This window comes from Heteronotia binoei, chromosome 1 (assembly GCF_032191835.1).
Source record: "Heteronotia binoei isolate CCM8104 ecotype False Entrance Well chromosome 1, APGP_CSIRO_Hbin_v1, whole genome shotgun sequence".
NCBI classification, from domain to species: domain Eukaryota; kingdom Metazoa; phylum Chordata; class Lepidosauria; order Squamata; family Gekkonidae; genus Heteronotia; species Heteronotia binoei.
Window position 1 is genome coordinate 197467001 of NC_083223.1, and position 9597 is coordinate 197476597.

The window sequence follows — 9597 nt, forward strand, 5'->3', positions numbered from 1 at the left end:
GGTCACTGTCTGGCTATGCCTGGCAGATGGCCCCAGTTGCCCCACAGACCCTTCTCCAGAAGCACTCTGGGAACACCTAAAAACTACCGTCCTGCAGATCTCTGAAGAAGTCCTCGGGTTCTCCACAAGAAAGAACAAGGACTGGTTTGATGAGAACAATCAAGAGATCCAAGATTTACTGGCGAAAAAGAGATCTGCCTACCAAGCACATCTTGCTCAGCCCTCCTGTCCTGGGAAAAAAGCAACCTTTCGCGCTGTATGTAGCAACCTCCAGCGCAAGCTTCGAGACATTCAGAACGAGTGGTGGACCAAGCTTGCTGAGAGAACCCAGCTGTGTGCAGACACTGGTGATTTAAGAGGGTTCTACAAAGCCCTGAAGGCAGTATATGGTCCATCATATCAGACTCAGAGTCCCTTGCGTAGTGCAGACGGCCAAGTGCTCCTCACAGACAAGGCATCCATATTGAACCGGTGGTCGGAGTATTTTCAGGTTCTCTTCAGTGCCAACCGCGTAGTTCAAGATTCAGCAATTCACCTCACCCCACTTCAACCAGTGAAAACAGAGTTGGATGAGATCCCCACTCTAGAAGAGACTGTTAAAGCCATCAAGCAACTGAAAAGTGGCAAGGCAGCAGGAGTTGATGGAATTCCACCAGAGATCTGGAAGCATGGGGGCACAGTACTACATAGCTCACTTCACAAAGTACTTGTCACCTGCTGGGAACAAGGCAAATTACCACAGGACTTTCGCGATGCAATCATCATCACCCTATACAAGAACAAAGGGGAAAAGTCAGACTGCTCCAACTACCGGGGGATAACCCTGCTCTCCATCGCAGGCAAAATCCTTGCCAGAATACTCCTGAACAGACTGGTGCCCGCCATTGCAGAAGAACTCCTCCCAGAGAGCCAGTGCGGCTTCAGAGCTAACAGGAGCACCACCGACATGGTATTTGTTCTCAGGCAGCTCCAAGAGAAATGCAGGGAACAGAACAAGGCTCTGTATGTGACTTTTGTCGACCTTACCAAAGCTTTCGATACCGTTAGCAGGAAAGGCCTGTGGCAAATCTTGGAACGTTTAGGATGTCCCCCAAGATTCCTCAGCATGATCATCCAGCTACACGAAGACCAGCGAGGCCAAGTCAGACACTGCAACGACCTCTCGGAGACCTTCCCAATAGGCACAGGTGAAAAGCAAGGCTGCGTTCTCGCGCCAACTCTCTTTACGATCTTCTTTAGCATGATGCTTCAAAGAGCCGCAGTAGATCTAGATGATGACGATGGTGTCTACATCCGCTATCGCACCAATGGCAGCCTGTTCAACCTGAGGCGACTAAAGGCCCACTTCAAGACAATGAAAAAACTCATCCGAGAGCTACTGTTTGCTGATGATGCTGCACTCGTCTCCCACTCGGTATCAGCTCTGCAGCATATGACGTCCTGCTTTGCAGAGGCTGCCAAGCTATTCGGCCTAGAAGTTAGTCTGAAGAAGACAGAAGTTCTCCACCAGCCTGCACCCCAGGAAGATTATCACCCTCCCTGCATCACTGTGGGTGAATCAGTTCTGAAGACAGTCCAGCAGTTCAGCTACCTGGGGTGCATCATCTCCTCAGATGCTAAGATCGACAAGGAGATTGACAACAGGCTGGCAAAGGCAAACCGTGCCTTTGGCCGACTGCACAAAAGAGTGTGGAGCAACAAGCATCTGAAAAAAGGCACAAAGATCAATGTTTACAAAGCGGTTGTGATGACAACCCTCATCTACGGCTCCGAATCGTGGGTTTTATACCGTCATCACCTGCGACTCCTCGAGCGCTTTCATCAGCGCTGCCTTCGCACCATCCTCAACATCCACTGGAGTGACTTTGTGACCAACACTGAAGTTCTCAAGCGGGCGGAGGTTACCAGCATCGAGGCACTGCTGTTGAAGATGCAGCTGCGCTGGGCAGGGCATATTTCTAGGATGGAAAACCACCGCCTTCCCAAGATTGCCCTGTATGGCGAACTCTCCACCAGCCATCGAAATAGAGGGGCACCAAAGAAGAGGTACAAGGACTCCTTGAAGAAATCCCTTGGCACCTGTCGCATCAACCATCACCAGTGGTCTGACCTAGCCTCAGATCACAAAGCATGGAGGCACACCGTCCACCAGGCTGTCTCTTCCTTTGAGAACGCAAGCATAGCTGGTCTTGAGGACAAAAGGAGATTGAGGAAGAATCGCACTGCTACAGCACCAACCCCAAATCAGACTTTTCCCTGCAGCCACTGTGGCTGGACCTGCCTGTCCCGCATTGGTCTTATCAGCCACCAGCGAGCCTGCAGCAGACGTGGACTATTGCACCCTTCTTAAATCTTCGTTCGCGAAGCCAAGCCGAGAGAGAGACTGCAAGTTTTAATTTAATTTCAATGGCTAGTCAACCTCTTGCCCATCTTCCTTGAAGCTCCCCTTAATCTTTTTGGTTCCTACACACTAAGGATGTTAGGTGTGTGCTATGAGAAAGCCATTTTTGGAACCAACAGATAAGAATTATGTACATTAGCATTATATTTATATACATGCAGCTTCTAAGAATTCAGCTGAGTTAGGTTGAATAATTTTCAGGCACATGGGGGGGGGGTCTGATATAGATCATGTGCACAAGTAGGGGTTTAAATCACCCTTCCCCATGTCATTTACTTTCCCTGGCACTCTGGGCAAGTTTCTGGTTGGGAGAATGATGGGGTGAGAATCTTTAAAAATTCCTTCCTTTATCAATAGCTCCAAACCAAATTTGGGCCCTTGCACTTGAAAATTCAGTTTAAAACCTTGTGAGAACATAGAGCATCCAGTGTACAGCTTGTTTGACTCTGAAATTCCTGAAACACTTACCTTGTGGTGACATATATGATAAGTTCATTTTTCTGTCATTAGTGTGAGAAAACGACCCCTAATTTCAGAACATTGTAGTCACCTGTTTGGTTGCCAGGGTGCCTGGAGAACGTGGGTTTTGTCTACCAGACTCACACACATCTGCCAGGAGAACGTGGGTTTTGTCTACCAGACTGTAAGGGACTTATGTGAATACTAAAAGCCACAACGTTGCAGCAGCACTCCGTGTCTCTGGAAGGGTGCTAACCAGGAGAACATATGGGTTTCCAGTCGCTCCATGTGATCACCATCTCGGCCATTGCAGCGGAAGAAGTTGCGCCGCCAGGAACTATCCAGGCAAGCAGTTTCCAGCCTTGACCATAGAATCCATATTGGGAGGCTAACATCACCAGCAACTATCTTTCTGCAGTGCTGGACTCTATTACAGCAGGAGGCTCATGTACTCAACAGATGTCACCTATGCATGAGACCATCAAGCTTATCTTAGGCATGGACTCTGTCAGACCGCCTAAGCCTTTGTCCAATGGAACTCAAGACAAAGGATGGTGCCAGTAGAGGAATGAAGAAGAGGGAGAACATCTTCACCCAGAGCCAAGTTTCTTTGTATAGATCAGGTGTTACCTTAGGTTGCAATTTGGCCATCTATTGTCACCTTTTTAGATAAGTTTGATAGCCTTAATCACCTCCACCCCAATAATTTCTCCCATTGTTTCCCTTAATGGTTATCCTGGAGCCTCCCCCTTTGGCCCATTGTTACCTGGAAGTCCAATCAGGTAACTAAGGCCAAGTCTGCTCATTGGCCAGGTACGGGCATCCAATCAGGTGCCCCCAACAAACTGGCTATTGGCTACCACATAAGTCCAGCCCTTATGGTCATTGCGGAACCTCCCCTTTTTCTGAGATCATGTACCAGCTGACCACCTGTTATCCGCCCCTGTACCTCCCATCCCCTAAGGGCTCCAGGTAGTCCTTATAACCTGTGACCCAGCTTCCCACAGGTGTGCATCTAGCAGTACCCCATTCCTGCTGTTTAGATACATCCCCGATTCCTGATCAGTTGAGGGTTCCTTCCCCCTAGTCCTTGTTTGTCGCCATTGGAGCCTTCTTTGAAGACTACGATAGGTAATTATCACCCTGTTTGTCCATCCTTATGTTACCTCTATGCATTTCTCTCTATTTTTAATAGGACTGTATGTATGTTTATGAGTTTATTATCTTGTGTGTGTGTTCCATATTTTTTTGTAATAAATATTTAATGGTTTTACTCAATTAGTGTTTTTGGTAAATTCAGCAATAATTTCTGGAGGTAGAATCCTGTATACATAGATTCTAGATCCTTTTTAAGCCATAGGTGCCCACCTGTCAATTTCCCAACCTCTTTTGAGGGCATTTTGGCTTACATTAGAATGACCATCTCCTACACTGATTTCATCTGAGCAATCCAAGGGGGAAATAAATCTCATTACATGCTTTTGAGCTGGATTACTTTTTAGAAGTCAGATGGACAACCAGAAATGGAGCTACGTGTTTGCAATAGGATGAAAATTGACCCTCATGCAGTTGTGAGGCTAGCTAAGTATGAGCAAAATATTAAATTGAAAAGATACCTTCCCCCCACCACAAAAAAACACCACCCCTTAAATAGTCTAATGAGCACTGAGCATACTTGTAACATATCAGGAGCACAGAACATTGAAAGCAGCCAGTATGAATTAAAAGAAAAAATCTCCCATGGAAAGAAAAACCAGGAGGTGAAGTTGACCAACCAAGTCCCTGTCAGTTTATATTTTCCTGGTCCAGACCTGGAGGGTGTGCAGTGAAATATCCTCCTCCTGATTCTAATTTGCCCACCGTTATTTCAGTTTGGTATAAATTTTAAAGGCATTGACCAGTTCAATATTTCAGAAGTTGTCTTAGGGGATTTAATTAGGCAACAAGTTATCTCTGATATTAATTAATTGCACTCAAGGGCTCTTTATGCTATAGAGGGGCATCTCTTCACAGTGTATCCTGCATCTTCCTGCTTACCTGCTGAGATTCAGAGCTAGGTTAGGAAGATGCCACTCATCTGGTTCAGCAGTGTTGGCTGACTGTACTCACTAAATTTATATCTCATCGTCCATCATTAGATTCAAGGCAGCATATATTGGGTTTCTAGGAGACCTCCCATCTAGGCACTGGTCAGACTAGGGGTCCCCCCATATGGTGCCAGAGGACACCACTGTGTCCTTCTGACTTCTTTCCTGGTGCCCACCAAATGTTTTTGGAATGCGGGCAGGGCCAGATGGGGCTTTTGTCCAACAGGCTTATGACCAAGTATTGGAGATCTGATTGGATGTGAATATTTAAAAAAAAAATTGCTTTGGCAGCAGCTGGCACCAAAGCACAAGGATCCTAATTGAATGTTACTCGCGTTTACTTCATACTGCGAGACAAATTTCCTGTCTATAAACTATGTAAAATCCAATTTGTCCCAGCTGCCATCCATGTTTTTAATGCTAAAACAGTTTCTCAGTTGTTATATGGGGTTCCCATTTGGGTTTGCACCCTCAATTTCCAACTTGAGCAGATTCAGGCAGTATTTTTACGCCGTATTTTGGGGGTCTCCAACTGTGTTAGTTATGCTGCAATGTGCCTAGAGACTGGAACCCATTTGATTGAGACCAGGGCATGGCTACTAACTATAAAGTTTTGACTACGCCTACACTTTAGGGCAGACCCTGCTAGTTATATCCATATGATGCTAGTGGATTCCTTTGTTTCCACTTGATATAGTCAGATCTAGGAGAAAATACATTCCATAAGTGTACCCCTGGACAACCTCTGTATGCTAAGTGAAACGCAGACATTCAGAATCCTGAAACAGAGGATCTTAGGTATTGAGAAACAGTCCCTTTGTTCTTCTGGACATAAAACTTGTTCCTCTTTAGCATTTGGTATCTACCCAGATCATGGGCTGCCTGCTGCCTACCTTTCCCAGATTACTTCACCCCAGTTACACTGCTCTTTTATGTTAGCAAGTATAACAGCACCCGCCTCACGGTCCTACTGGATCGCTTTTATGTGCTGTTTATGGCTACCCCAGCCCCTCTTTCTCCTCAATTCTTCCTTTTAAAACTTTTCCCTCAGGACCATAGAACTAAAAAGGTGGCTATGATATGTGTCACAGCTGGGGCCGGGTCAGGCAAAGTCCAGGGACAGTCCAAGGTCTGTAGCCAGTAAGCAGGAGGGTCCGAGGCGCCAAATCCAAATCAATGTACAAGTATCACAGATCCGAGGTCCAGAAGCCGAGGTCAGGGAGTCCAGAAGTCACAAGCCAAAGTCAGGGAGTCCAGAAACCAAAGTCAAGCCGGAGTGGATGCTAGAACGTCAGAGAGATGACTAGTTGCTTCCACAAAGCCTCCTCCCAAAGCCTACAGCTATATAGCCCTCTGCTGGCTGTTGCCCATTTGGGCTAATTGCTGGCTCAGAGAGGCAGTCAGGATCCTGTTACAACTCAAGCATCCTTGCTCTTAGAAGGGCCAGAATCCTCTCAAAACTCAGGGCTCAGGGAGCGTCTTGCTTGTGAGCGTGCCGCCCTCCTCCGATCCCTGAGGTCCTGACGGAGGCGGTCACGCACACGCGCCACCCGAGAGGGCAAGGCAGGGGGGCTGGGATCTTCTCCAGCAGGAGGCAGGGGCACTGGTGCAGGTGGCAGGGGCACAGTTTCTTCTGCAGGCTCCACTTCCTCTGCAGGGTCCCCAGCACCCATGACAATATGGATTTCTCTGTACAAGTCTCTTCGGGGTTTTTGCTTTCAGATGTATAATTCTATTCGTAGGGGACCACAGCAGCTTGGCTAGTTATCCCAAAATATATAGGCTCCAGAGAAACTTGAACGTAAACTACAGATATTTATTGTAACACAAAGTCTTAAACTGGGGATATGGGAGATATTTACACGGGCTATAAAGTATCTCACGCAGTTAACTAGTTGCTCAGTATCTTCAGGCTCTATAATATCTTATCTTTTTTTTAGGTCTCCCAGGTTCACAGTTCCTCTATAAACATTCTCCAACACTAGCAAAGGCTGGCCTCTTGGGTGTAATGTGCCAAGTCTCTCAAGTCGACTGGAGCCTCTACTCCCAGCCCTTCAGACTCCTAGACCCACATATATTCCCTCAACCACCTCTCTAGTTCTTAAGAGATGTATATGTGTCTGTGACCATTCAGGTCTTCACAGTGACTCTCCTTCTTAGTCACACACAGCCCCTTGCTGTTTTTATAGAGCTAGCAGTCAGCTTTTCTTCTCATGAAGACTCTCCACAGCTACTGCCCCAGCTCCTTCAAAGACCAACTCTCTCAGATTCTGTCAGGCACTAACTGACTCTCCTCAGCCGTTAGCTGTCCATCTCACCCTGAGAGTTCCGAGCACTCTGGCCCCCACCTTCAGGGCACCTGACGCAGGCTCTATGCGTCCTTGGTTTTCTGTTAACCCATACCTTACTGTCACAGCAAGACTCAATGTTCTACCCTCAGCTGTACAGTGGGAGGTTTGCCAATATCCCTTATCAGGATAGAGTCTGCCCATGTAATGGAAGGCACCTTGAAATGGTTGCCCATGTCTTACTTCATTGTGATTTTTATGGGGAAGTGCAGGACTGTATAATCAAACCTATTCTGTCTAATTTTTATGGATTATTTGAAGCGAAGTTAGTTTTTTTTTCTACTATCTGATCAATGTTCCCATATCACAAGCCTAGTTGCAAAGTACCTTTTGGCTGCCATAACAATCAGGGAGCAAAAGACTAGCTCCCCTTCTTGATGTTTGACTGGTTTTTATAGCTGAAACTTCATGTAAATTTGCTATGCTGTACTTTTTATTTCTATGCCAATAAAGGTATTTAGAATTGGACTGAAGATATGTGCAAGCAGGAAAATAATTTTGAACGATATGTTCATGTTAAAAGGTAAGCTGCATCTATGAAAAAAAAATTATTAAACAATACATTCATTTTAAGGGGCACTGTATTAAGCAGAGCTTCAGCTGAAATGCTGAAGGTTTGCTATCAGTTATGCATAACCTCATGCCCTGATATTTTGGGGTTAGCTCTGCCTCCTGTGGCAGCCACTCTGCGGTTATACCCACTATGAGTGTCATAATTCCAAAGGTGTGTGCAGGTTCAAATACTTCAGGGAACCCTGGATCAGACCCAGACCAACCTAGCTTCAGCAAGAATACTGCATCATGAATTTCCTTATCTTTTCTCTCACATGCATGCTATATCAAATCAAACTATCAAAACTGCCTCTTGATATATCACAACTGAAATTTGTTTAGAAACTAGGGATATAGCAGGAGTTCCCAAAGTGTTGTCCATGGGTATCATGATACTCATCAGCCTTTTTTTCTGGCACTTGCCAAGTGTTTTTAGAAAGTGGGTGGGGCTAGTAGAGCGTTTGCCCAGCAAGGCTTCTGATTTGACTATCGGATTTTATTGGCTATGAAGATTTTAAAAAATGTTATTTGGCAACAGCTACCACCACAGCATGAGGAGCTACACTGTGTTACTGAAGTTAATCATTTTGTGGCTGGCTCCACCTCTTGTGGAAGCCATTTGGCAGCCATTTTGTTGCTGTGCCCACCATGCCGTGTCAAAATTCTGAATGTGCCTACAGGCTTAAAAAAGGTTTGGGAGGGGACCCCTGAGATACAGTATCAAGCTAAGAATTCTCAAAGGTTGTGTAGTACAGTTATTGTTTTTAAATTGTAGAATATTGCAGAATTCTATAAGCCCTTCCTACTAGGGTTGCTCTTCCTCCTAGGCTTGGAAAATTTCTGGAGATTTGGAAGTAAGGCTGGACGGGTGCAGTTTGGGAATGAGAAGGAACTCATAAATGCAAATTATATTCTGGTACCTGGTTTCTGAGATACAAATACAATATAGAGTCTACATTTTCTAGAGCATGAAATGATGTAGGTAATGGTAAACTTGGAGGGAGAGGACAATTACTTTCAGTAGTGAAAAAACTGTTCATATTGATTAAAATTTTAATTAAAATGGGGTCCAGTTCTGTCGAAAGTCTCTTTTTTTGGTGGTTAAGTGTAGCATTAAAGCCAATACTAGAAGATTTAGGCTGCACTCATAAGAGCACTTTCCTGAGAGTAAACACCATTGAATAAAATTGGACTTGTTTCTGAGTAGACCTGCTTAGAATCACTCCCAGTGCAATCCTAAATAGGGTTTACATTTTCCATTCTAAGTAGACTTGCTTAGAATCATTCCCTTCTAGTGCAATCCTAAACAAGTTTTCATCCTTCTAATCTAAATCAATGGGTTTAGATGGGTGTAAGATGACCCTGTAAAACACTCTTTCATGGATTTCTCTTTTGTGGAGACTATTCTGTTTTATTTCATTCTGCACTATCATTTTGCCCATCTAACAACAGCTGGAAGTGTCTCAAACCCATTCTGATGAAGTGACCTGTGACTCCAAATTCAATTATTCAATGATTATGTCACACACCTATGTCATGACCTAGACCTTCTGGCTTCACTATGTCTGACAAAGTGGTTCACAAATGCTTATGCAGGAATGAATTTTAAGATGCCAGGAGATTCTTGTTTTATCCTGTTTAGCCTTTATAAATGACAAAAGAGCATTGTTATCAGGTGACATCACAACCCTATAACACTGAAAGGTTGCTAATATTATTCATGTACAATGTTTCTGACTGTTTCATTAAG